This window comes from Apodemus sylvaticus, chromosome 20, assembly GCF_947179515.1.
Source record: "Apodemus sylvaticus chromosome 20, mApoSyl1.1, whole genome shotgun sequence".
NCBI classification, from domain to species: domain Eukaryota; kingdom Metazoa; phylum Chordata; class Mammalia; order Rodentia; family Muridae; genus Apodemus; species Apodemus sylvaticus.
Genome location: NC_067491.1, coordinates 50,499,338 through 50,526,979, shown reverse-complemented (window position 1 = coordinate 50,526,979; position 27,642 = coordinate 50,499,338). Strand labels below are relative to the sequence as shown.

Genomic DNA, 27,642 nt, shown 5'->3' with positions numbered 1-27,642 from the left:
TTCCCCAAGAAGAAAGTCTAAGCTTCTAGTCTTTGAAAACATTAGCTGAGCCATAGTGCATAGTTTTAGACCAAGACCTTGGAAGCTCAGATCCTATCTTACCTGTAATGTGGTAGGGCTACAGAGATGGCTTATCACTTATCAATTAGAAACACTTGCTGTTCTTCCAGAGGACCCAGAAACTTCACCTCCAGTTTTACAGTATTGAGAGATGAGGATCAGTCAGTGAAAGGTTTAGGTCATGAAACTCAAGAACCAATCAATGCCAGTTATGGAAGTGTATGGGGCCAAGTTTATCTTTTCCTCTTATCCTAACCAAAACCTTTCAGGCTTCGCACACGGCAGACTTTCGGAGGACTGGCAGACAGGCCAATCAATCCACCTTGCCATTTACATTTGGAATGTAATGTCACATTTCAAGGTACTTTTGCCTGAAGCCTCCACTTGCCTCATATAAATTAGCCACCCAGAGTTCAGATCACACAGCACAGGACATACAGGAACCCAGTGAATATCCTTACATGAACAAATTTGGCCCTGAGTCTACTCATAAAACAACTAGAGGTTTCAAGCTGTTCTGCCTGGATCATACTGCTCATTAAGCAGGCACTTAACATAGTAATTTGTCTGTATCTCTGCCTTCCCTGTAACTTTAAACACATACAGAAAGAAATTATTCCTCCTCCAGTCCCCAGTGCCTATCTCAACACAATTCCAAGGCTAGCAAAGCCTCAAGTCCTAGGAACATAAAGAACACTGTACCTTGTACCACTGTACCCTTCTGACACTCAATGACAAAATATATATATAGTAATTAGAACCAAACGCTTTGGAGTGTTTATCACGGTCTCAGTAATACACTCTGTAGGTGCTTCAGATAATAAATCTACAATGTAACTGTGTCAGGTAGGTATTATTCTTGTTTACAATAAGAACCCAGGGATCGGAGAGACAGCATCACTCTCTCTAAAGGCTTACAGAAGAGCAGAGGCACACCTCATAGCCAGGCAGGAGGCTGGAGGCTGGAGCCCTGAGGCCCATGCATGGTGCAGTCAGGATGGCTGGAGGAAACCAGAGTGCTGCTAATCATTGTTTCCATTCCCTCTCGGCCAAACTGATCTGTCTATCATCACATGGACACTTGCACATGTGGAAGCAAGATGACCTTACCCCGGGACAGCTGTTCAAGCACTATACTGTGAAGGACATCAGTGAAAGAGATCATTCAACAAACGAGCATTCGACCAGCCCACTCTCCAGACCAAAGTCCTCTATCAGTCCTTATGCTTTAAAATCCCTCCTTAAAACCCAGGCATTACCAAAAGGGCTAACTGCTTACAGCTAGCAAGTCAAAACTTTTGTCAGTTTAGGTTATCCTACAGGACCCCGGGGAATGAAATCTATCAAGTTAGGGCTAGGTTGTGAGGGAGAAAAAGAGATGACAAGAAGCATTTAGTGGGTACCCTCCTTCCAAGACTTTACCAAAGCCAGGCATAAGGCACCCATAGGATGTGGGGGAGTGGGGGAGGGTCCAAAGTCAAAACTGAGCTCTGATGGAAAAAAAAATTGCAGATGCTAGACAATTTCCATCGTCTATCAAAGACTGCTTTAGCACCAGCCTAGAGTAAAGCAAGAAATGACAGCACAGAGAGAACAATACTGGTCCTCAAGTCATTGCCAGCCTCGGAGAGCTAGACAAAAGCCAACAAGCCAGCCACTGTCTAAAAGGCAGATGCCCATGCTCCACGCGCCATGACAGCACCGGGAAGGATTTCTAGGCACTTTTTATCCTGGAAAGCATTGTTTGCCGCATCTCTGCTGCCTGGTTTAACCTGTCCTGCACACTCAGGGGCCCTTCAGCCCTGGGTCACTTCAAGTAGAGCAATGTATGAAATCTATGAGAGAAGGAAAAAAGGCAGCGTAGATGGGGTGGGGTGGGGGGAGGTGGGGGCTCCTAGCCCAGGAATCTGTTGGAATTATCAGTTGGAAGGTGGGGGAACTAAGATCCGAGAACTGAACACCACCTAGTGCTGAGCAGCCCACCAGGGGCAGGGCCAAGTTTCCTGGTTTCTTTACCGTTAAGGTACCAAGACAACGGTGAAAGAGAGCGCATTTCACTTCATTCTCCCTGGAACCTCTCAAGTGTTTCTACTCCGCTTGTAACGGTAGTTTTAACAAACGCTCCTTTGTTGACTGGATTCTTCTGTTTAAACACATGATTTGGGCTTCTTGTGGTCGGGAGCGGACAGAACCTACAGTCCTGTAAAGTGCTCTACCACAAAACTACATTCTCAGTCTAATAAACGCATTTTGGAAGGAAACATTGCGAAATCGTTCATTTAATGGAAGTTTTTTTTTTTTCCTCCCGTACTAACGTAAACACATAACTGTGTCACCCAAGAGCCACCGAATCTCATTGCTATGTTTTGTGGCGCCACCCTGAGCGGAAAGCCATCCTTGACAAGAAGGCAAGGGTCTGACCCAGATGGGACCTGAGCTGGCCTCCCTGACAGTCAAGTCCAACGGAAGTCGCCGGAGTCCCGCCCGCTCGCCCACGTTCTCCGCTCGCCCCTCCCTCCAGCAGCACCACGTTTCCTGTCAAAACAAACGTTTGGGGGAGGGGACTGCCGGGACAGAACCCAGCTCTCGAGAAACCCGGCAACAAAACCCAAACACAGGCCGCGGCCCATCCGGGTCCCACCGCGGCTCAGTCCCACTCCTCCAGAGCCAAGGGATCGGGGACCCGGCCACAGGGGGAGCCCAGAGCGCCTCGCACCGGCGGGCACAGTCGCTGGCACGCACCCAAAGGGATGTCATCCCAGCCAAGTGGCCCCGGCAGAGCCTGGGCTAACCCCGCCACCGTGCCCCACTTCAGGCCTTGACTCGGAGGTCAAATGTCCGGACCCCGGAGGGCACACGGAGCCCTCCCGCTACCCTGAGGAGTCGCAGTCCTCTCAGCTCCCACGGCCCCTCCCCTGGGATGAGTACGCACCCCCGGATCCCGCGCAGAGACTCGAGGAAGGCTAGGTGGCCGGGGTCACGGGGCTCTGCGTATCCCCCCTCACCCAGCGTCGCAGACACTGGGAGACTCAGCCGACTGTCAACTTTGGAACCCTCCGGCAGCCCCACGCGGTATTTAAAGGGCCCAGAGGTACTCCCTGGGCGAGACCATCCGGGAAGGAACCGAAGGGGGACTATGGCTCCGCGGCGCCAGGATCCAGGGCAGAGTTAGGACGGGGATCCGTAAACCCTTGCAGAGTCTGTCTACAGAAAGAGTGTCTCTTCTCAGGCTTCTATCGCGAAGGCTGAAGAAGGCTCAGACTGAGAGCCATTTGGACACGAGAAGATATGCTCCCCCATGCTCAGTGGTGGTACGGTCCGGCCTGCCAGGGGCGGGGAGAGGAGCGAACACGGAATTGGGGCCACCCTACGGCCCGGAGCGCTTGGGCTGCTGTGGGGCAGAAAGCGTTCGGGGGCGGGGCCTGGCCCGGGGGCGGGGCCTAAGTGCAGCGGGTGACGCCCCCAATCCTGTTTCTTTCAGTTTACCAGCTAGGGTGAAGAGGACTCACTTCGGACCAAGCGGACAAACTTCTGGTGCCTGCTCGCGGCAATAATATAAAAACACTAGATGCCCACACTGGCCACACAGCACGGGCCAAGCGAGCCAACACTGTTCCAAACTGGCTGTCCCACGCACATCGCACATCGGCGTCCAACCCGCGTCATCTACACGGGTCAACATTTTCTTGTAAACACGGGTCCTGATTTGCCCCTTGAATTGAATGATTGGCTTCTGGGAGCCACACCTACCCAAGCTCTCTGAAGACTTCGCCTGTGCGCAACGATAAAGGGTTTTACTTCTTCTGAGGGTTCTTTGGCAGTGCTTATCTTGAGGAGAGGTTTCAACCAGGGTTAAGGTAAATAAGTGCTGGGAGGGGCGCTTGTGTGGTCAGGCTTACTAAGCATAACTTCTTGTGAGCTTGCTTCTGGGCATAAAGAAACAGTCTGGGCATAAACAGATCCAATATTTTGCCAGGTGCAAATTGGTTTTACTTCTGGGTAGCGTCATACTAAAAAAGCAAGTGAATGTCATATAAGCTGAAATATTTCTGTTTAAGACTAAAATCATATCGAATTGTGGAAGCAAATTGTCCACCACCATTCTAGAAAAAAAGAAAACCAAAAGCAGACAATAGTTAAAAGCAAGCTAGAAATATATTTGTACAACGTGGGCTAGTCTGAGGTTATAACCTAGACTCTAGCATTTGCCTACCCAGAGATCTTGTTCAGTGAGATAGGAATGGAACTAACGCAGTTTTTGATGCTCGGTGTTAGCTACTGAAACGAGTTGGCAAGTTATTCTGAACAATCCTACCTAGCCATTTGTATCCATTTGTGTCTGTCTCTAGAAATTACACAACCTAAAGCTGGCGCCGTGGCTGCTAAGAGTCCTTGCTGCTCTATCGTGAGGACCCCAGGTAATTTGGACCTCAGCATCCACCTTGGGTGGCCCACAAAAACTTGTAACTCAAGCTCTACGGGACACAATGCTGTCTTCTGGACTCCTCCACACACACAATGCACACACACTCATAAGCATGTGTATACTCTCCCACAAAGAGGGACGTATACATCAATGATAAAATCAATCTTAGAAGAAAATGTTAAGATATACAACCTGATGCAGGTCAAGAGATTAAAGAGAAAGTGCTTCCCTCACCCGGGATCTTTCCCATAAACCCACCATTATTTATATCACTTGTTTGGGGTAAACAGATGTCAGAAGCCTCCAGTCTCAAGGCTTGCCAAATAACCACCACCACCCAACAGCCCTACAAACTTCCACAGCAAAGAGATTAATCAAAAATATTTCTACATTCCTGGTAGCCAGGTAACAATGACACATGAAAACAGCATGTGCTTCTCGAAGCTTCGTGTTTACCTGCTGAGTATTGTTGTGCTGTGTCATTGACTAGGAGCAGGTGAGCATAAGTCAGGACAGCTGTCCAGTCACCATAGGTGACTAACTCATTTTGACACTTCTTTTAAAAAGAAGAAAATATGTAACTCTTGCAAACACAAAGGAGCTATTTCCCTCAAAGCAGATGAGTCCATTTGTAGCTCGTTGGGTGAGATTCCCCAGGTGTAATGGAATAGGGCAGAAACTAACCTCAGAGAGCCAAACTATGAAGACAGAAGATAAGGAACCAAGTCTCCCAGTGCTTTCATTTACATAACCTCTTATTCAAAATCCCTCTGGAGAATTTCTGACCAACTATTCTCTGCCTGGGTTGTGCTGCAAAATAGAAGGCAGTTCTCTTACCCTATCCCCCAAACACTTTGTTTCACCTCCTTACCACACAGATCAAAACATAAAATAACGTCCTCACTGCTTAGGCAATGTTTATGACTTTCTAGGAGGCAAAGATCTGAAAAGGAAATCATTTTAGTAAGATTAAAATTTTATTTGAAGAAATCTTATTATTGCATTTGGGGGTTGTATTCGTTTGAGGCAGGGGCCTCACTGTGTATCCTGGACTGACCACAAACTTGTGATCTTCCTTCCTCGGGCTTCTGGAGTTCTGTGTTTACAAGCAGGTGCCATTACACTCAGCTCCGCACCTAATATTTGTAAATTACCTGCTTTGAACCATTGGGGAGACTAGTAGTCATAGCTTTGTTTCCTCTCAAAGTACACTTTGTTTTAGAAATTACACATTTTATCTGATATTATTGGCAAAACAAACAAAACACTAGCTAAGACAAGGTCAAAATTTTTGCATGAATTCACATACTTCCTTTTTTTAATACCTCTGAAAAGTTTTGGTCCCCACACCCTTTTTGGTGGTGGTGGGGTCCACTTTGTGAGTTTGGTTTTTTGTTTTGTTTTGTTTTTAACGCTGGTAGAGCTGGAAGCTCCTGAATAACACTAAGTCCAGAACCTCTGGAATCTGAGTCCTAACTTACAATGAATTCTCGGAGGAAAAAAAAATCAGAAAATCAAAAAACCCAGCCTTGTAATAGATAGACCTACAACTCTCTCAACCAATTTGCTGATGGAGTTGCATCTTGGATTAATTAAAGGGAACCCCAATACAGCTGTATCACACGGCTTGTGGGGGTGGGACTGGGGGGGCAGGTAGAAGCCCCAAAGAATGAGGAAACACTGTCAGTGATTCAGCCCTCTGTCTTTCTCTGCTGGGGCTCGGAAGCTCTTCTTCCTGGGTTGATCTGACTTCAAAGCAACTCCTTTTCTCAGTTCCTTGAGACTGCTACCTAAGCTAAGCATTTACAGAAGGCTCTATTCTTGAAGAATACCAGGATCACTGCCACCACCACCACAAGCAGCAGCAGCCCTGCCTGGTTTCATGTCCCATTGCTTTTGTCTTGGCATTTCTTAATACTTTCTGAACAAGGGGTTCTTGCATTCTCATTTTGAGCCGAACCCCACAAATTACGTAGCTGGTCCCGGTCTCACCACAAAGAATCTGAGTCTAGGTTTTGTTTTGCTTTCCAGGACTGCAGATTGAGTTTAGGGTCTTGCATACAGGCTAGGCACATACTCTGCCTCTCACCTCTACCCCAGACCTTTCTTATTTATTTATTCATTTACTTGTTTACTTATTTATTTAGGGCCTTGCTAGGGTTTCCAGGCTGGTCTTGAACCTGCTTTGTGGTCCAGTAAGACCTTGAACCTGCTCACTCATTCTTTCACCCAGTGGTCAGTTGAAAAAAAAAATCCATTTCAGTACTGGAGGGAAAATGAAATAAACAAACCCCCAACAACTATTCACATCTCAGGTTTTATAATAGCTCATTTCAGCAATTTCTAAGAAAATTTTTTACAAGAAAAAAATATATTATCTTGCCCTTAAGTCCTCACTTTTACAGACTTATATAAGATATGATTCCATTGAGAGATGAAGAAAAGCTAAATGGAATCAGATTTCTTATCCATCTTAAGGCGCTGGAGAAGGCACTGGGAACAAGTCAGTAACTGAGGGGACAAGCTATTGCAGGCAGCCTGACTTATACAGACACTAGAGAACAAGGCATTGAGTGCTCAAACCACAGCCTTCTGCTCAAATTTGTTATGAACCTAAAACTGCTATAAAAAATAAAGTCTATTAAAAAACATAATTAACCTCACCTTATTAGTGCATTTCTCAAAATATTGGTATGTTCCCTTTGGCTTTGAAGATTGGTTGCCAACCAGACATAACTATGAACTGAATAGCTTGATCGGTTTTCATCAAAGCTAGTTTTCTCTGGATTCCGCTGAACTGAATGTGCATAAAGTCACTCTTCATCTCAGATATATCTTCCCTTACATTTAGACACTGCCCGATCCGACCCTGAGAGATATTTAGAACACCAACAGCTTCGGAGCGTTGTTCATCCCCTCCACCCTCACTCCACTTACCGGGACAATGCAGCTCTTCTATGGGACTCAAAAGAATGAGAAGCAAAGCCAAGAGAGAGCCTTGGGCCTCAGCGTCGGAAGTGGGCGGGGCCAAGGAAAACCAATAGGAGGGGCGAGAGATGCTTGGCTCGGTTTCCTCACCCGGATATTCCTCTCTGGCACACCTCTGGCCCACCAGGTAGTTAGTTGTTTTCTAAATGCTTTTGTGAGTCAACACATAGGCCCTCACTTTTTAAATCAGATATCCAACAGCGCCCAAAGAGCTTCAAAAATAAGACATAAAACCTGGAAAACGGAAGGAAAACATGGAGAAATGCGACTCTCAAGATAGCATTCAACTCCCAAACACAAGTTACAGAGCAGCAATTGCAAGGTGTTGCCATTTAAGTGGGAGAGGGTTTCCTCCCGGGTCCACCCTGCCCAAGAACTTTTGAAATACAGCCAAAAGAACCAGAAGAAACATGGACGAGGAGGTGCCTTGGTCAAGGCGGTCGGGGAGCGCTCCAGATTGATCTACACATCTAGACAGTTTATGTTGTTTCCCATGGGCTCCTGTTCATTCACACAGGAGTACAATACCAGTCTTATCATTGCAAGTTCCCAAACAGCTTGACTAGAGACGTAGGGTACAAAAGATGGCTTTCCCATTTCTGAAAGTCATGATAACAAACGGTCCCTCTGTGTGGCATGTTAAAAATTCTTTATACGTGGTGGAGGCGTGTGGGGGCGGGGTCATTGACCCATCCTCTTTTAGGATGTTGACTTGAAGGCCTATCTTACTATATAATGTTTTCTTTCATTTCAAGCCGCCTTTGCCCTTTTTCTTTGATGATAGACTTGATAAGTACCCTTTCCCATAGAAGGGTGTAAAGCATTTGAAACACAATTGCAGGTTTTCCAGAGATGGCTCAATTATTACACTACTTCAGTAATTCTATCAGTTTTGAAGAGCCCTGACCCTTCGGCCCCCTTTCACAGCGGTTCTTCCCAGAGCTCCTGACCCCCTAGGGGATCCATCACACTAGGACAGTGAGGGCTTATGACTGAACAAAAACATTCTCAGTGGTGACTCACCGAACCGGCACACCAAAAATAGAAACCAGAAGAACTCACCGCATGGCTCCTCCGCAGACGCACACACGTAAACACATGTGGGCGGTGTCACATACAGAGAGCTTTACCTCTTGACCGTCACGTTTCCATAGTAACATGAAAACAGCACACAGCCTCCATGCCAACTAAGTACTTGAAATATTTATGACCACATTCCATCACTTGGTACCTGGTGGTCATGCCTTCCAAGAAAGCAAGGAGAATGGAAGGCCCTTAGCCATCCCACAAGAGGAAACTATCTATACTCTCTCACATGTACACATGTACACATGATGTACCCACGCACATATGTATGTACATATGTATTATGCATGTATGTGTACATATGAAATAGAAAAAGGAAAAAGAGCTAAATCTTGCTTTTGAGAAACTCGAAATTAAAGAACCATACCAGGCATTTCCGGATGGTCCCTGGACAAAGATTTTATGCCTTAGCATGTTTTATACAACAGGCTATAACACAGTTGTACAAATGGTTTTTCTGTTTTTTTCTTTTTTCTTCAGTAGTGGGGATTGGAATCAAGACGTCATATCTGCTTGTGCTGTACATCTGACCTGTAAATACCTAGCTCTCTCTCTCTTTTTCACTTTCTACTTTGAGACAGGGTGTCACCAAATTGTCTTTACTGCCTTTGGACTCATTCTGGTGCCCAGGCTAGATGAATTTTTTCTTTTTCCTTTTCTTTTCTTTTTTTTTCCTTTTCTTTTCTTTTCTTTTCTTTTCTCTTCCTCCTCTTCTTCTTCTTCTTCTTCTTCTTCTTCTTCTTCTTCTTCTTCTTCTTCTTCTTCTTCTTCTTCTTCTTCTTTTTGTCTGCTAGTCACAGACTAGATAGAGTTACTTATCTTAGAAGAGGGAACCTCACATGAGAAAATGCTGGACACATTTTCTTGATTGATGGTTGATGTGGGAGGGCCCGGGCCAGTGCTGTCCCTGAATAGGTGTCCTGTGAGGTATAAGGAAGGTACCTGACAGTGGTCTAGAAAACAAGACAGTAAACCACGTTCTTCAGTGCGTTTCTGCTTCAGTTTCTGCCTCCAGGTTTCTGCCTTGAGTTCCTGCCCTAACCTCCCTCAAGGGTGGACTGTGGTCCAAGCTTGTAAGCTAGATAAATCCTCGTCTTCCCAAGTTGGCTTTGGTCAGTGTTTTCACAACGAATGCAGACAGGCGCTTGCAGCCTTAGCTTCTCTGAGCAGATGGGGTTATAAACCTGTGTGCTGGGGCTCAGTTATAAGCACATTTTAGGCTTTAGGCTTGATTCTTTACTGGAAGAAAGGATGCATGTAACATTTATGAATGACTTTTTAAAAACATATAAGCATAGGCAATCAGTTTTTTTCTCAATGAACAAACCATTTAGGAGACAGTGCTGTATGAAGGGAAAGGGTGAGGTTTTGCATTCCGAGCTCATAGGCAGGTTTCGCCACGCACTGTGCATGGGTCCTTATCTTCACAGGTGTCAGGTGGCATTAGGGCACAATTTGCTACTTTAGTCTATTTTCTGTTTCCAGTAACATCACACCACAGACTGGATGGGTTACAAAGGAGGCTTATTTTAGTTCACGTTTCTTCAAGGGCAAGGTCAAACACTCAAAATGTTCCCGCTGATGTCTTTCTACCACATGAATTCACTCACAAAGGCTTCACCCTGGCGCTTTTACTCTTTATTAACATCCAAAGACGCTTGCGCCCTAAACGCCTGATCTGATTATGTTTCTGTGATCTTAAGCATCACAGTTGGGATTACATTCCCATACACAAAATGTTGTGGCCGGAATCTTTCTGAAGTAATCATTCCAGAACAGATGAGAGTGGAATCCAGGACAGCTCCTGAAAGGCATTGGTCCCAGGTCCAGTTAGCATTCTGTTTGTACTCTAAAACTACACAGTGGGGTGGACAAGAAAGCAAGGTTTTTACAGAAGCAAAATATGGTGGCCAGCCTTCTTTTTTAAAAGGCATAGATTAAAGCTGACAGGTATAAGCTCTTCTGGTCAGGTTGTCAAGGACAACAACCTGTCGGTTCAGGTATTTCTTTGGACCATTCTGTTCTAGGCAGCAGGTGATGTCATGCTTGGAAATGAGCAGCAAAGCAGTAAACCATCAGATACATTAATAAATCAGTATCTAAAAAAATGGTCTCTTCTATCCTTTCGGGGATATGCTGACATCCTATCCAAGTCAGAGAAATTATCCATCTTCCCAAAGTGTATAGTTACTTCACACAGTGTTATGCCGAAACATCTGACAAGAGTAATTTGATGAAGGATTTATTCTGGCTTACAATTTTAGGGGATACAGTCTACCATGAGAGGGAAGGTATATTGGCTGGAATATGATGATCTCCTTTATATTCAGCCCAGGCCACTGAATGGTACTACTCATGTTAAGGGTGGATCTCTCCACTTCAATGAACATAACCTAGAAAACTCTTTACAAACTTGCCCAGAGATTTGTTTCCATGGTGATTCTAAACCGCATGAGGTTTAGAATCATCATGAGCACTGCAACACGGGCACAAACTCTTAAGCAGGTGCCATTAGGTGGGGACCATCACAGGAAGGCAGGGATGAGTCTCACAGAGTCTGCAAAGGACAGGGAACCCAAATGATGGCACTAGCCATAGCGTCCACAGCGATCTCAGTGATGCCTGCCCTCCTCAAGCTCCAAAGGTGTCACCTTCACACAGCTATGTCCGTGAGCTACATAGATGGTGATTTCGATTCCGTTAGCTACAAAGATCCTTCTGGCCTATTTGAATAGACGTCTATAAATGGCATTAAAAACATTGACTAGAAAAATAGCCTACATTTTGTCAAAGAATTCAAAAAAATGGGTGCTTGTAAGAAGTTGATCAGAGTCCTAGGCACACTGTAGTGATCAATAACAATAAGGCAGATGTTAAATATGTAGCACACAACACACGTGCCCTGTGGTGTAGGAATTACATGGAAGCTACTCAATTAGGCTGTGAGTTCGTTGGGTTTGAGAACTAATTCATCTCTAGGGCCATGGAGGTAGATGCTTTGATGGTCCAAGTCTCAGATAAGGTTGCTTAACTTCAGGCTGATGGATTTGGAGAGTTTCTTCTCCTTTAGCAGGAGGGGCAGCGCCAAAATTTAGCTTCTCTTCAGTGTTCATAACTCCAGGTGTTGTCCAAGAATTCCATGTTTACCCTACACAGCTGCCTCTTCCTTGAAAACTGCCTGGTACTTGAGTACACAGGTCTGCAGGAAAAGTTGCTCTCATGATTGCTATGTTGAAGGGGGATAGCCAGAGGGGAGAGTTCTCCTGCACCACAGCCTGGATGCCCATACATTTGCCTTCCTTCAGATGCCCCCTCTCCACCATCTTCCAATACGCGCTTGTTGTGGTTTGAATATGCTTGGCACTATTAGGAGGTGTGGCCTTGTTGGAGTAGGTATGGTTTTGTTGGAGGAAGTATGTCACTGTGTGTGGGGGCGGGACTCTGAGACCCTCCTCCTAAATGCCTGGAAGACAGTCTTCTCCTGGTTGCCTTTAGATCAAGACTTAGAACTCTCATCTCCTCCAGCACCATGTCTGCCTGGATGCTGCCATGCTTCCCACCATGATGATAATGGACTGAACCTCTGAACCTGTGAGCCAGCCTCAATTCAATGGTGCCCTTTCTAAGAGTGGCCTTGGTCATGCTATCTCTTCACGGCAATGGAAACCCTAACTAAGACAAGGCTCTTTCCAACTGTGTAGTACTGCCTGGTAAGCAGTGTTGGCTGGTGTTTTGCCTCAAACCTGTTATCAGACAACCCATCTTCACGCTTAAATGAATTCTTTACACACGGAATCCTCGACACAGTAGATGCAACCTTGGTATCTGAAAGTCTGGCATTGAAAATATTTAAAAAAAAAAAATGCCTGTGCCTAACACATGCAGGGTTTTTTGTTTGTTTGTTTTCTTTTTTTTTTTTTGTTTTTTGTTTCATTCTCTAAAGAAGGCTATATGAAAGGCTGGAGAGATGGCACGGTAGGTAAAGGGCTTGCTGTAAAAGCAGGGAGGACCTGGACTTGGCTCCCCAATACCCTTGCAAAAGCCGAGCTCAGTGGCACATGCCTATAGTCCCAGCACTGAGGAAGCGGTAAGAGTGACATTCTCTCTCTAAAGAAATAAAAAGGGGACAGTGTCTGAGGAAGACAACCAACATGTCCACTTTTGACTCCTACATACCTACACCTACCTGCATACATGTGTGTACAAGCACCCATCCATATGACTCCATATGGGGCGGTGGCCCACAGTTTCAGAAGCTGTGCTCTAGAGGGGATTTTTTAAGACAGGAAAGGATTGTGTGGGTGTGTACAAATTATATGTTATGATTATGTGGTCAGTGTATGGCTGACCACAAGAAATTAAAGGGAAACTTACAAATACTGGCTGGGAGTATAGAGCGCCAATAGGCAGGGAGGGGATTAAGGGAAGCCAGGTTTCTTTTCCTTCTCTTTCTTTCTTTTTGTCTTAAAACAGGAGATGCACACAGCGACCAGAATACTGGCCACGAGGATGGAGAGGGAGACTCATTCTTTTATGTCTTTTCAAATGGCAGAGGAATTGCTCAACTGTTTTTAAGGATTCCCAGGCTACCCAGAAGCTTAGAACAAAGGTTTATGAGGGAACTCTAGACGGCTCTTACAGAGCCAGGCTAAGCTGCAACACACGCCAGACAAACTGAAATAAACGAAGGATTCATTACAAATCCCCAGAACCTAGCAAAGCCCTAGGCTTGATCAAGCCGTCGTTCGAATGGTTATAACTATTTGTAACAACACATAGCAGTCTAAGTATTTCCTTCGGGAGGTGGTCAGGGGAGCGAGGAAAGCGAGCGAGTGTGATTGAGTAGAAAACGAGAATGAGAATCCGTTCACAGGAACCTGGGCTGGCACTGCAACTTCACTGCCTGGCAGCGCTTCGGGGAGCTGCTTAACCTTTCAAAGCGTCAGTTAACCTATCTAGAAAGCTGGATGGCAGATGCTTAATTGGGAATTAAATCGCGTGTGTGAGTGTGTGTGTGTGTGTGTGTGTGTGTGTGTGATGCACATAGGAGCATGTGTTGTCAGAAGCACTACCTTTTTTTCCTCTTGACACAACCCCATGGCTAATGACTTATATGAACTTCTGGATTCTGGCCAGATGAATGGGAAGGAGGTAACAGGTGCCACTATCTGGTCCTTCGGATGTCATGCGGTCTGGCTATAGTGACCCCAGAGAATAAGGGTCATGAGATGGAAGAAACCTGGACCCCAGTGAGTTCCAAGAACCCTCCTGGATCTGCCTCCCCAGTGCTGGGACTGCAGGCAGATGCTGTCATACCTGGATTGCTTCAGGGTGCTGGGGATGGGAACTCAGGTCCACATGCTTGCAAGCACTTCACCCACTGAGCATTTCCCAGTCCCTCTAAAATGTGTTTTTATTGAACAATTCCCATGAACAAAGAGCACTGTCCTGGGCACTGGGGTTAGGACAGTCAAGGTTGGCTCCAGGGAGTTTGACAGGCTGGGAGGGAAAACAGGCAAACTCATAAATGAATGTATGCAATGACTTTAGGTGGCAGCTGGGTGCTATGGGAAGAGGGAGGGAGGGCAGTGACAGAGGTCGGCTGTGTGAAGATCTCTCAGCAGTCAACTGGCAGTTAATTGATTGAATTGTAACACTGGCCAACCTTTCAAAGCTCTGCTCTGTGTTGCTGAGGCCAAGACCCAGCTATTTGTATTTCTCCTTTGCTAAGGCGTAGGAGGAAAGACAAGCCTCACTGACCAGGTGGCGGTTGCTTCTCCAAATTTAATTCTTTTTCCCTGTGAGTGGGAGAGGAGCCAAGAGGCGGGAAACCTGAATTTTGATCACTTCACGTAAGAGTCTATCCACACAGTCTGATTTCGGACGTTGGGAACAATTTTTACCTGCTTTCTTGAGGGCAGCAGATGTAATCGATACCTTTTCTGTGTTGTCTGCACATCTGGTTACATCCATGTCTCCCAGGGACTTGTCCAGTAGGGACTGCTTCTATCCATCCTCTACACAGCTGTCTATTTGGTACAATTTGAGTTTTCATCCATATTCCATACATGGATGAATGAATGAGGTGGCTAAAACTGCCTTGAGGACTATATTTTCTAAAAGAGAAGGAATCAGAGCATTCTCAATAAGGCAGCTTGACAGAAGGTTCAGAGGAAGAAATAGCATGCATACCTAGGGGGAGAAAGCTAGACTTAAAAAGTTTGGTGGCAGCCACAAAATGCAGTGCAGGCAATGAAAGGCACCCAGAGACCTGCCTGTTGCCATGCCACATGGCTGCAGGCAGAGGAGGACACTCAGGAACCTGTCAGCCCCGTGGCATGCTCACAGCAGGAACCACTACGATGTGTAAGTACGTGGTGGACAGGTGGGCGAGAAAGAGAGGCAGAACAGCTTGAGCAGTATGAAGAGAGGTGGGACTGGAGACGTGATGGTGGGGAGGAACAGCCTGATGGGCATAGCCAGCCCTGCCACCTGGGGTCATGGTGAAGTCCAAGCCCACACTGCTGCCGAGGACCATGTCTAGGTCTGTGTCAACGTCCATGGCTCATATCACCAATAAAGACCGGGCAGACATCCCTGGTCTGAGCTCCATCTGGGACCATGTAGATGTCCAAGGGCCGTGCAGAGCTGGTGCTGGCCCTGCCCCTCACTGGCTGTGGCATTCTGGAGAGTTGGCACCACCTCTTGCCTGCTGTGAAGTGACATGGGCAAGAGGGAAATGCCCTTGCCCTGCCCCCCCCCCCCAGGCAGTCAGGAGAGCTGACCCCAAGGTCGTGAGATCAGGAGAGCTGGCCCCTCACTAGCTGCAACATTTGGGAGAGCAGGCTCTGCACCTCGCCTGGACCAAACATTAGAGCTGGCCCTGATGGCGAAGGCACAGGTGAGACAGCCCCAAGGATGTGACAGCAGGAGGGCTGGCCCAGCCCCTTTCGGGTTGTAGCACTCATGAGAGTGGGCCCTGCCTGTGGACTGGGCAGCACAGCAGAGCCGTGGCTTCAGGATAGCTGACCACATGCGGATTCCCATCTTGAGAAAGAAAGCCAGCTGGTGGTATTATTACTGCCACTCCCATCTGGCTTCCGGATCCATACTGTTATTTCCAACATATTTCATAACTAGAGCCTCTCATTAGGGTCCATATCCACAAGAAGAATGTGTGTCCATCTTGGGTGGGAAGAATGTTGAAGAACACGCAGACCTCTGTTAAAACTATTGTAACCCCACCAGTTTTGCTGCTATGCTCTAAGGCCGTACACTGTGGCTTTACTGTGATGTACTACGTGCAGACACTAGCCCCAGATCTCTGCTCATCATTTAAGGTTCAGTCCAGACAACCGCTCATACCATAACCTTCTGGAGACCCACATTTAGGAGCAATTCTGCCCTTCTCTGTATTCCCCACAGACCTCTGCCTTCAATTTTCCTGCCCTGAATGTGTATTTATCAAACAGATAAGTAGACCAGAACAATAAAAATCTCTGGTGTGGAAGTGGCCTTGTGTTGTTTAGTAATTCCCTCTGTGAGTTCATTTATTTCTGTTCACTACTATTTAGTCTTCATTCCTCAGGTGGACTTGGAGCATCTGAAAGGCTGGAACCAAATCTGACCTCTGACCTCTGACCTCTGACCCTCGCCTGAACTGTCCATCATTACTAATTCCATCACTGCTCACTTCAGTCAAATGACCAAGTCTGCTTTTCCTAATACGTGTGTGTGCATGCACACAGACACAGACACAGACACAGACAGACAGACACATACACACAACATGCCCGCAAGCATACACACACACAGCTACATGCTACATTGTTGCTTCTTTAATTAATCAGGTAATGCTTGATGTGATGTAGGTCAAGACGTTTGTGGACCGTAATTCCCAAATTCTGAAAGAATGTGAGACTTTCTTAAGCCCTCGGGTGCCGTAGGTCAGAATCACAGGTCTGTGAAGTCACTGTGTCAGCTATCGGCATTGGCTGCCTTTCGCATCAATGGGATGAAATACTTGACTATTTCTTCCTGTTCCTGGTTTTGAAGGGTTACAGTTCGTTGTGGAGAGGAATTCCCACAGCCGGACCATGAGCATGGTGGTTGGGAAGTATACAGAGATGCATATTGACGCTTATTCAACCGAGGGTCCCAGCCTGTGAGGTGGTGCTGCCCACACTGGGTGGCTGACCTTTACCTGCAACTTTCTAAAACCACCCTTGCAGATGTGTTAGAATCATCTTCTATAATATTCCAAATCCAGGCAAGTTGCCATTTGAGATTAACCAGTTCCCAGCCACAGTTTAGATGTTAGATGTTCCCCAAGATTCGTGTGTTGATGGCTCTGTCCGTAGTATGGTTGCTGTTGGGAGGAGGTGAATCTTTAGGAGATGAAACCTAGAGGAAAGTCCTTAGGACACGGTGAGATATGTCCTCAAAGAAGAGTCTAGATCTTAGACCAGTAATTCTCAACTTTTCTAATATTTCAACCCTTTAATACATTTCCTCATGTTGCAATGGGCCCCACTAACCATAAAATTACTTTTATTGCTACTTCATAACTATTTTGCTACTATTATGAATCATAATGTAAATATGTTATATGCTGGATATCTGATATGCAACTTCTGCAAAGGGGTCATTTGATACCCCCAAAAGGGTCTCATGACCTACTGGTTGAAAACCTAAGCCATTTTCTCTCTTAAAAATATATTTCTTTCTTTCTTTGTGTGTGTGTGTGTGTCTCTGTGTGTGTGTGTGTGTGTCTGTCGTATGTGTACAACACACCTGCAGATACTCAAGGAGACCAGAAGAGTGTGTCAGATACATTGGAACTAGAGTTACAGGTGGTTGTGAGCTGCCTGGTGTGGGTGCTGGGATTTGAACCCAGGTCTTCTGCAAGAGCAGCGAGCATCTTTAATTGCTGAGCCAACTCTGCACCCCACCCCATCCTCTTTGCTTTCTTGGCCCATGACACGAACAATTCAACTTACTGTAAGCTTCTATTGTAGAGTCCTGCTTCACCAGAGGCCTTGAGCAGAGTCCTGTAAATCATGAATCAAAATAATCAAAATAAACCTTCTGTTTTAAGAATTAATGGTCTCTGGTATTTCATTGTGGTATGAGAGGGTGGCTAACATACTTTCTGACTAGCCAGCGGTTTGGTTATTCTTGTTGTTGTTGTTGTTGTTGTTGTTGTTGTTGTTGTTGAATAAAGACTGTTGTTCTTTGTCCGCATATATCTATGAAGAGTTAGTCTTCCGCCAGCCTTTCTGGGCCCACCCTTTCCTGCTGTACGCTTCTGCTTTCTAGGACACATCAAACAGATCATCACAGATCATTCTGACCCTAGTCAATATCAGTGCTTTGGCAACAACAAAAAGCAGTTTGAACCAGCAGAGAGCTCAATGGGTATCTTAGTTAGGGTTTCATTGCTGTGAAGAGACACCATGACCAAGGCAACTCTTATCAAAGAAAACATTTAATTGGGGCTGGCTTACAGTTTCAGAGGTTCAGACGCGGTTCTGAATTAGGAGCTGAGAGTTCTACATCTTGATTGGAAGACAGTCAAGAGGAGACTGGATTTTACACTGGCGGAAACTTGAGCATATGAGACCTCCAAGCCCACTCCGACAGTGACACACTTCCTCCAACAAGGTCACACCTCCTGATAGTGCTACTTCCCATGGGCTAGAGATGCAAACCCACATGTCTATGAGGGCCATGCCTGTAATACTTGTGTGGCAGGGTTAAAAGCACTTTAAAGTCTGGTTCTCAGAGACACATGAAAAGCTGGATGTGGTGGCCTGCATCTGTAATCCTGGCACTAGCCTGGGATGTGTTGTGCAGCAGAAACAAGAGAGACTGTGTTTTAATAAGATGGGAGGCAAGAACCTACTCTCAAAGCTTGTCATCTGACTTTGGTGTGCATGGTATGGACACACACATACTCACTATACCCACACGTATGTACATGCACACACACACACTAAATAAATAAATAAAAGTTAAAATAGCATCCCACTGCTGAATAGTTTCTGGCTTTGAATGAAATGGCTTTTCAGAATTCTTTGCAACATACCTGGCCACACAGAAGGAAATAAGGCCTCCTAATTGGCTCTTAAAGTGCCACTCAATCACCAATGTCTTTAAAATCCCAAATAGTCATGAAAAAGTATGATACAGTACTGACAATTGACAACAATAACAACAACAAAAATCTATAAATATAAGCTTTACTTATGATTTTTATAAAAAAAAATTTATGTTGTGGTCTTAGTCTTGTTCTGTAGACTAAGGTAGCCCATAACTCACTATGTAGCCCAGGCTGGCCTCAGATTCATGGCTGTCCCCCTCATGTCTCAGTCTCTCAAGTTCTGCCCTTACAGATGTAAGACCCCAGGCCTGCCTGGTATGAATAGAGTTGTTAGAGACAGCTTCTCCAACATGGAAGGTATACTGTCTTGTTTTAGGTCAACTTGACACAAGGTAGAGTCATCAGAGAGGAAGGAAATGTCTCCATAAGATCCAGCTCTCAGACATTTTTTTTTTAAGCCTTTTCTGCTCAGAGGCTTTCTGAGTGAGTGGAGTTGGAGGGAGAGGGAGGAAATGAAATTTGCTGGAACAACAGGACATTGGACACCAACCACCTCTAGTCCAGGTGAACTGGAAAGCAGAGATGGTTATCATAATGCCGACATGGTTGGCTACTAGCTGCTTTTAGAAAACCAGCCTTTTCAAGTGTGTCTTTCTATGGCCAAGCTCACATGCCTGCCTCCTAGCCTCAGAACACCGCCTGGTATTAGCCTGTCTGTTCTTCCCTGCACAGCTTCGTCAGGTGCAGAGCGACTGCTCACAGATGCTGGGACACCTCCACCGTTATGAGCCACAGAACAGTCATCGTCTGTGTCAGAGCGTCCCTGGATGCCCGAAGTCTTGTGTGGAGCCAAGTGTCAAACCTGGCCTTGCAGCCATTCCTGTCAGCCCATGCGACAGCCTCGTGAGGTCTTCTTCTCTTACTTTTAATACAGCTTGGACCCCCTGGAGGTAATTTCATCATTCCTGTATGGTTTCGGACTGGGACAAGGGACCAGGGTGCATATTTTATAGACCAAAGCAGACCTGGCCTCCAGGTTCTCCCAGCATCCCTCAGTACCTACCTGGCACACCCTGCCCCCAACCCTGAACTTTCTAGCCCTTCCTCCAGAGGCTCCTCCCTATATAATCCAGACATTTTGCATTCTCTCTCTGTGTGTGAGTCTGTGTGTCTGTGTGTCTGTCTGTCTGTCTCCTCTGTGTGTGTGACTGTCTGTCTGTCTCTCCCTATCTGTCTCTCTTTCTCTCCTCCGTCTCTTCTCTCTCTCTTTCTTTCTTCCCAACCCCACCCCTCACCCCCATGGCAACTCTCCTGCCTCAATCCTTGGGACCAGTGAACCCACCTGAGAGCTGCTTCCCAATAAACCTGCCCTTAATAATATAATCTAATCTGTCTTGAATTTGCTCATTTCACCAATGTAGAAATAACCTATCAATTCCATCAATGCTTGGTCCAGTAGTATTGATACTAATTATGTCACAGCAGATAGGACTTTGAAAAATCACATACACATATACACATACATATGCACATGTATACATACACATATACACGCATATACAGGCACACACACATATATACAGACTGGAGGAATGGCAAATATTCGCCTTGTGTGTTCAAAGCATGGATTTGACCACCACAACTAAGACAATCATATACACTTTTTTTTGACAATCATATACACTTTTTTTTGACAAGAATATACACTTTTAATTCAAGGAATTGAAAAAAGAAGATGAAAAGCAAGTTTTTCCTAAAGATGCTTTGAGTCTTAAAGGAGGATTAAAAATGAAGAAGGGGCCAGGCAGTGGTGGCACACGCTTGTAACCCCAGCACTGTGGGAGGCAGAGGCAGGCAGATTTCTGAGTTCGAGGCCAGCCTGGTCTACAGGGTGAGTTCTAGGACAGCCAGGGCTAGACAGAGAAACCCTGTCTCAAAAACCAAATTCAAAAACCAAAAGAAAAAAAAAAGAAAGAAAAGAAATGAAATGAAGGGATTTGTGTGTGCCTCTTTTGACCGAGGAGCAAGACATCATCATTCAAATTATTGTTGATAATTCATTTGTACCTAGGGATGTGACTCAGTGGTAGAGCATGGCCTATCATGAGCAGAACCCTGGATTCAATCCCAGCAAAATGCACACACACACACACACACACACACAGAGAGAGAGAGAGAGACAGAGAGACAGAGAGACAGAGAGAGACAGAGACAGAGAGTCAGAGTGTTTACTCAACACCTCCTAGGTGCTCGGTATCTTGAGGGGTTTGCATCCAGAGAATCCAACAGTGAACGGGAAAGGCCAACTCTTGGCCTTCGGAAGTTCGGCTCTTGATAGGCGGAGAGGTCCACAGCGTAGAGAACAGCCGACCGACCAACAAACCAGATCCTGATGCTATGTCCATCAAGCAAGTCGATAGTGAAAAGCCAAGGGCACAGAGAAGGCGGGAGTGGGCGGCTCTCTGGGTATCCTGGCCGGGTGAGGCCTTGGCTTAGGGATTACTTAATCCAGAGCAGAAGCCACATCATGCCCACGCTGTAAGCAAGGATAGCGAGTGTCAAGAGCTTGAGTGGAAGGGTTGGCCTGCTTAGGAGACAAACAGGATGGCTCAGCTAGTCCAGGGACTACCACGCCGGCATACAGACCTGACGTCATCCCCAACACCCAAGCGCACGGGCCGTGTGTATCTGTAACTCTAGCATTGAAGGGGAGGGGCACTGAGACAGGTGGATCCCTGGACCTCACTGGGCACACAGTCTAACCTATGGTGAGCTCCAGACTTAGTGAGAGGCTCTGTCTCAAAGAACAAGGTGAGGAGTGAGAGAAAAAGATACCCAACATCAGCCTCTAGCACATGCACACACGCCACAGATAGACACACACACTACATAGACACACAGACACTGCATGCACAAATATACACCATACATAGACACACATATCACATACATACACACGCCATACACACATACACACACACCACACATAGACACACACACACACACACACACACACACACACACGAGCACACATGCGGTACACAGTACGAGATCTGGGAAAGAAGAGGCTGGAGCCAACCAGGGGCCAGATCACGCACTACAATAGTGGCGGGAGGCAAATGGTGGTGATCTATTTCAAAGGACTAACTTGCTCATTTGAGGATCGGCTCACAATGGGCGGGGGAGGCATCAATAAGGAAGGTCAGTCACAGTCATCTAGGCTGTGGGTGAAGGGGGCTGTGCTGCTGGCAATGCTATTGACCCTGTGCCTTAGGGCAGGGCATGCTTGTGATATCAGTTGTGTGTTGCCTCTTTGCATTTTGTCCCGGTTTACAGATGAACTTTCTGCCTCCAACGCTCGATGCTGAAAAGGTTAGACAGAACTGACTGGTACAGGAGGGAGAACTCAGGGTCATCAAAGGCCACCAGGAAGACCTCTGGATGGAACTGGAGGTGCTGGCATCCTTGGAACTGCCACTCCTTGCCAGGTCAACAAGTGTACCAGGAGATGAAGGAAGGAGTGCCAAGATGGCTGCCAAGATGGCTGCCTCAGTGCAGTCAGGTGCTCTGGGCCCAAGAGACAGATATCCAACCTACCCCAGCTGACACAGCAAAGAGCAGGAAGTCCCTTGGCCTCCTGCTTGCTCACACAGTGTAACTGAATAGCGTTGTAGAAGATCTCTCTGACCTACTCAGCTCCTCAGCAAGCACTTGCTAAAAGCAATAACATCTTCCTTTCAAAGTGAGGCCAGCTGTAGCGTCTTCCAGCCCTACAAGTAGGAAGCAAGAAGTGTCTCTGTTTGCTGAGACGGTTGCCTTCGCAATGGAGCGTGGCTGTGAGCTGCAACCCAAGACTTAGCATCCTTTGTCCCTCTGTTGTTTAGTGACGAACAGCAGGTTCATACATTCAAACGATCCCTCGGCCTAACCACGCAGTGCATCCGCTGGACATGGGATTGTGTGTTCCCACACACTAGCTTCAGCCTCTGGACTCTCAGTCAAGAGCAGTCCTCACTGGCGCCTGTTTCCTATCTGGAGAAAGAGGAAGCCTGTGGCTACCTCCCTTTGGGGTTATGGCTGCTTCTTGGGCACTGTATCCTCACGTCTGCTCATTAGCTCTTGTTTTCTGGCCTTCTGGGCCCTGTGGAAGACGTCAGGGAAGAAATAATGATGGGAAGACAACATTGCTGTTCAGTTTAGTGAGGAGGGTCACTGGATGTCAGCTTCTTTTCCTGTTGCTGTGATTAAAAAAAAAGAAAGAAAAAAGAGTCACCTTTGACAAGAACAACTTAAGGGAGAAAGGGCTTCTTTGGGTTCCCGGTTCAAGGTAGATATATCCCATCATGGTGGAGAAGTCAAGGCAGAAGAGGCTTGAAGCAACTGGTCACATCTCTTCCACAGTCAGGAACTAAAAGTTGGATGAACCCTGCTGCCCAGTCCCCTGTGTCCATTTTATACGATCCAGGATCTCAGCCAGGGAATGGGCCTGCCCACAGCAAAGGTGAATCGGCCTACTTCGGTGACCATAATCCAGGCAATCCTCCACAGACCCAGTCTCCTCTCAGGTGATTCCAGATCCTGAGATGTTCACCCTGACCTGAACCATTAGAGTGACGGGGCAGTTCAGTGACAGAGACAAAGATACTGTTAGGGAGTTAACAAGACGAGCCTGGAAGCTAGAATCGTGTCTGGTAAGAGGTCCACTTTTGTCTTGAGTGATGAGTTTTCGCAAGAGTGAGATGTGTTGATAGCTCTACCATGCCACCAGCTGGTTGAAAAGGGATTATGGAGACAAGACGGCCTCTACTTGGAAAATGCTGAGCCTAGGCAGTACCTCGTAGTGGCCACCAGGTGGAGCAAGTGTGCCAAGGCAGCTTGGTTGCTGGCTGCTTGTAGAGCCAGCAAAGGGTGGGGAAAGTCTAGCCAGCCACCATTTTTCACCAGTCTAAAGCTCTACAGATGGGTATTCAAAGCAGTGGAAGAAACGGATGGTTTTTAACATTCCAGAACCTAAGGCTGGAATGTGTCAGATGGTACAGCAGTCAATGACATGCGAATGTCAAAAACCGGGCACAGAGGCAGGTGTTTATAACCTCTGCATTGTTGAAAAGGAAGACAGAAGCTGGGCGTGGTGGCGCACGCCTGTAATCCCAGCACTCTGGGAGGCAGAGGCAGGCGGATTTCTGAGTTCGAGGCCAGCCTGGTCTACAGAGTGAGTTCTAGGACACCCAGGGCTACACAGAGAAACCCTGTCTCGAAAAAACCAAATCCAAAAAACCAAAACAAAATAAAAAAAAGTAAAATAAATAAAATAAATAAATAAAAAGAAAAAGAAAAGAAAAAGAAAGTTGTAGAATAATCTGTATGTTGTGACTCCTACTGTGTAACTGACCAGAAAGGTGGATACATTATATTTTGATGGGAGCTGTAAGGGAGGACTTGGGGGCTGTTGATTGTATTACATGCATTTCCGTCCATCTGAGATGCTAGGTAGCTTATAAACAACAGAAATTCACTTCTCATAGTTCTTGAATCTGGGGAGTCCAAAATCTTGGGGAGTCAAGCTGCTAGCAGATTTTGTGCCCAGTGAGGGTTGTTTTCTGGTTTGTAGCAATGCCTTCTGTGTGTGTGTCCCTAGCAGAAGAGGCATGCTCTATGTCTGAGCCTCTATAATAAGATCGTCATATTTGTTTCTCGTTGCTGTAACAGATCCTGAGACGGTCCACTTATACAGAGAAAACCTTGGGGAGCTGGAGAGATGGTTGATGGTTAGGAACACAGATTGCTCTTCCACAGGTCCCAAGTTTGGTAGCAGCAGCCACACGGGGCTCACATTTTTATTTCTTTAGTAGCTGAAGATGAGCACCTTTGCTGGGGTGACATGTGCCAAGATCTGGAAACGATCCCCTGCAAAATGTTTATGACATGACTCACTGGCATTCATAGTTCCCCTTAGACTACCACCAAGTTTTAAAAACATTGCGCTGAGAATCTCTCGTTATTAATAACCGTGGATTTAAAATATCTTGACTTCATAATAACTATATTTTAAGGAAAGATGAAGAAGGAGGGGGGGAGTCGCCACAAGGGGAGGGAAACCCTGAGCACAGGAGAAACAGCAAGTGTCTGGGGTACGCTGCTGGGAGGAAGCCATGCCTGCAGTTAGAAGGACAGATTAGGGGTGACCCCCAGCAATTGTCAAAGCCAAATAAAATAACTGTAGTCTGAGTCTCATTTAAAAACAACGACTACGTTTTAAACTTTAAATAAGTATGTTACACTAAGGTAAAAGCAGACTCCTATAATATCCTTTTAAAAAGAAGAAGTATTTTATTTTTATTATTATATGTAAGTACACTGTAGCTGTCTTCAGACACACCAGAAGAGGGAGTCAGATCTCATTACGGATGGTTGTGAGCCACCATGTGGTTGCTGGGATTTGAACTCCGGACCTCTGGAAGAGCAGTCAGTGCTCTTAACTGCTGAGCCATCTCTTCAACCCAAGTATTTTATTTTTAATACTCAACCACCAATGACTAGAAATAAACTTAAAAAAATAATATTTCATTCCCCATTAAATCAAACTAGATCCATTTAGCAGTCACTACAATAACTAGCACGGACCATGTGCTCCACAGACATTAGAACTGCCATGAAGGAGTTTGTCTTGCCAGCCAATGGTTTCATGGTCAAAATTCAAGCTTAAGTCAAGCAAGCAAGAAGAGCCACAAGTTTCTTCTGATAAAAAAAAATGTTGAAACTGATATGAAAGCATTCTTTGCAAAGACTGAGGTCAGCAGCCCCGCCTCAGATCCTTCTTTTAAAAGAATCTGATAGAAGGACTCTGCTTCACATTTGATGTTGAAAGGAAGAAAAAACAAACAGGAACAGGAAACTTGCGCTGAAATGGACTTTGCTGCACCTCAGCACGGACTCACTTTCTCTGCAGAGCCCTCAGTGTCCTCTGTTGCTCAACCCGCTGAGGCTTGCAGACGCAAGGTCCCCTGAAGGTTGGTACAGAGTTAGCGTAGACGTGATATCTTATATCTTTCAAATCGGGGTTTCTGCCAAGTTAGGGTTCTGAGGTTCGTGCCAGTCAACAAATGCTGTATATTATGCAAAGCAACAAGAATCATCTTGGCAGCTGCCTCCAAGGAGAAGCTTTAGAAGGAAGATATGAGAGGTGTCAGATAAGCAGACAGCTTTAATAACTCTAATGTCTGCACGACAAGCCTTTGGATTTCGAAGAGACATCTGATGTTAATGTGAGAAAAACCTAGAATCACCTAGAGAGAGATTTCTATGAGGGCTGGTCTACAATGGGTTGGCCAGTGGGTATGTGTGTGGGGCATTGTCTTGGTTAAGCCAATAAACGGGGGAAGATCCTGCCCACTGTGGGCAGCACCATTCCCTAGGCAGAGGCTATAAAGCTGTAAGAGGCATGGAACTGAACACAAGCAAGCAGGCAGCAGGCAGGCAGGCAGGCAAGCAGCAGGCAGCAGGCAGGCAGGCAGGCAGGCAGGCAGCAGGCGGCAGGCAGCAGGCAGGCAGCAGGCAGGCTGGCAGCAGGCAGCAGGCAGCAGGCAGCAGGCAGCAGGCAGCAGGCAGCAGGCAGCAGGCAGCAGGCAGCAGGCAGGCAGCAGGCAGCAGGCAGCAGGCAGGCAGGCAGCAGGCAGGCAGGCAGCAGGCAGCAGGCAGGCACGCAGGTGTGTGTGCACACCTGCACTGATTTCTCTCTGCTCTTGACTGTGGATATTGTGTGACAATCTGTTTGAAGTTTGTACCACCTTGACTTCTCCGCTGTGATGGATTGCAAGCTGGAATTGTGAGTTTCTCTCCTCACTTGCCTTTTGGCTAGAACATTTTTTTTTTTTTTATCACAGACACTAGAAAAAGCCCAAATCTATAGGTTCCTCCATTTTCTTGAATCCTAGTGTCTTCATTGTCTTTTGTCTCTACCTTTGTGTGGGTCATTTCTTCCATATACTGTGAGTTTTTAAGGCACTTAAAGACTGAGGTATTGAACTTCGTCTTTTTTTTTTTTTTTTTTTTTTTTTTTTTTTTTTTTTTTTTTTTTTTTTTTTTGTCTAGGTTCCTGTTTGTCATCATAGAAAATTCTCAATGTACTGCAGTTTGAATGTCAAATAATTACTAATGGTTCATGTATAAAGGCTTTGTCCCCAGGGTGGTGTTATTGGGCAGAAGGTGCAAATTAGTAAAAGTTAGCAGCAGGTCTTTTTTTTTTTTTTTTTTTTTTTTTTAAAGATTTATTTATTTATTATATCTAAGTACCTGTAGCTGTCTTCAGACACTGCAGATGCCCCAGAAGAGGGCATCAGATCTCATTACAGATGGTTGTGAACCACCATGTGGGTGCTGGGATTTGAACTCAGGACCTTCGGAAGAGCAGTCACTGCTCTTACCCGCTGAGCCATATCTCCAGCCCGCAGCAGGTCTTTAGATCATTGGGATACGCAGTTAAAAGGGATGGTGAGGGCCCTCCCCATTCCTTCTCACTCTCTACTTCCTGGCTTAGGGGTGTGGCCACTTACCCAGCACCCTCACCAGAGGCACAAGCCAATGGTTTTTGAGTTAAATTCCCAAAATCATGAACTAAGCAAACAACTCCCCCCTTTATTAAATTGGTTGCTGTGGGTATTTCATTAGTGAATAGAAACAGGCAAAAAAATGTTTGTTCTCCATAAACCGAGCAAGAGGAGACAGCTCTGCCACAGGGAGTGACCCTTTTGCCCAGCTGGGCACCAGCTGAGTCTGGAGACTGGGACCAGTGTGAGCTGAAGAATTCCAGGGTAGCGAGGATACAGGCCTCAGAGGTGTTCTTGCACACATGCATCCATGAGTGTGTGTAAAGCAATGAGGGGGAGGGAGTGGGCGGGTCCAGGGAGGCACTCCACCAAGCAGAACAGCCAATGAGAACATATTTCCTAGTGTCCATGCCCCAGGGTTTGCTTTGGTTTGA

At 46.2% G+C, this 27,642-nt stretch overlaps 1 protein-coding gene and 1 long non-coding RNA gene across 2 annotated transcripts in view; one reads left to right on the top strand and one right to left on the bottom strand.

The window, feature by feature from the left end:
- Tcp11l2 (t-complex 11 like 2) overlaps positions 1-3,091 on the bottom strand; it is a 36,814-nt gene extending 33,723 nt beyond the window's left edge. The window contains exon 1 of the mRNA XM_052166036.1: positions 2,993-3,091. The gene's annotated coding sequence lies outside the window, so the exon portion shown is untranslated. The remainder of the gene's footprint in view (positions 1-2,992) is intronic.
- Positions 3,092-3,197: 106 nt separating this feature from the next.
- LOC127671328 (uncharacterized) lies at positions 3,198-6,553 on the top strand. The gene is made up of 3 exons (XR_007974715.1): positions 3,198-3,371; positions 3,542-3,917; positions 4,410-6,553. It is a non-coding gene; the product is annotated as an uncharacterized LOC127671328 (long non-coding RNA).
- The last annotated feature ends 21,089 nt before the right edge of the window (positions 6,554-27,642 follow it).